Consider the following 958-nt stretch of genomic DNA (forward strand, 5'->3'; position numbering starts at 1 on the left):
GGGGGCTCTCGTGGTTTAGGGGTTATGGTGTTTGTCTCTCATTCAATAGGTCTCGGGTTCGAATCCGGACAGCGAAGGAAAGTTAACTTCTCTAAAATCTGTATAGGTGTATTGGCAGCATCCTTTCTCGCTCGGCCAATACCGATGAGGAAGTGGACTACAGAACTGCCAGAGCTAGTTCTGCCTTCAGCTGACTGAAAGACAAGGTCGGGGAGCGAATAGGACTGAACCTTAACACCAAGCTCAAAATGTATAAAGCAATAGTTCTGCCATCCCTGCTCTTCGCCTACGAAACGTGGACAGTCTACAGCCGGCATGCCAAGCAGCTCAATGCCTTCCACAAGAGATGCCTCAAGACCCTGCTTCGTATCAAGTGGCAAGATAGAGTCCCAGACACTGTGGTACTACAGCGGGCCAAGACGGAGAGCATAATATACGCTATCCTACTGCGCTCTCAGCTCCGAAGGGCCGGCCACGTTCACCTCATGGACGACTCTCGCCTCCCAAAGAGGCTACACTACGGTGAACTGACCCAAGGCAAACGCTCTCTACAAAAAAAACGTATCAAAGATGCTCTGAAAGTATCACTAATGAGCTGTGACATTCCACATACCACGTGGAAAGAAGCTGCTCGCGATCGCAAAGTTTGACGCTCCTTAATAAGACCGAGAGTGGCCAAATTCGAAGAAAGTCGAGTCAGAAAGATATAATGGAGACGGCAGTTGCGAAAAGAAAGAGAGAGCCCTACCTTCCAGCCTAGTTAAGCCCCAAACATCCCCCTGCCCCCTCCGCAACAGACATTTCCGAGCGACGATCGGCCTGATCAGCCATCTCCGCACACACCCCACCCCTCTAGTGATGTGAAGTCAAGGTCATCTTCGCCAGCGAAGGACGAACATCATCATAGGTGTGTGTGTGTGTGTGTGTGTGTGTGTGTGTGTGTGTGTGTGTGTGTGTG

Source organism: Aplysia californica, unplaced genomic scaffold (genome assembly GCF_000002075.1).
Source record: "Aplysia californica isolate F4 #8 unplaced genomic scaffold, AplCal3.0 scaffold00043, whole genome shotgun sequence".
Classification (NCBI taxonomy): domain Eukaryota; kingdom Metazoa; phylum Mollusca; class Gastropoda; order Aplysiida; family Aplysiidae; genus Aplysia; species Aplysia californica.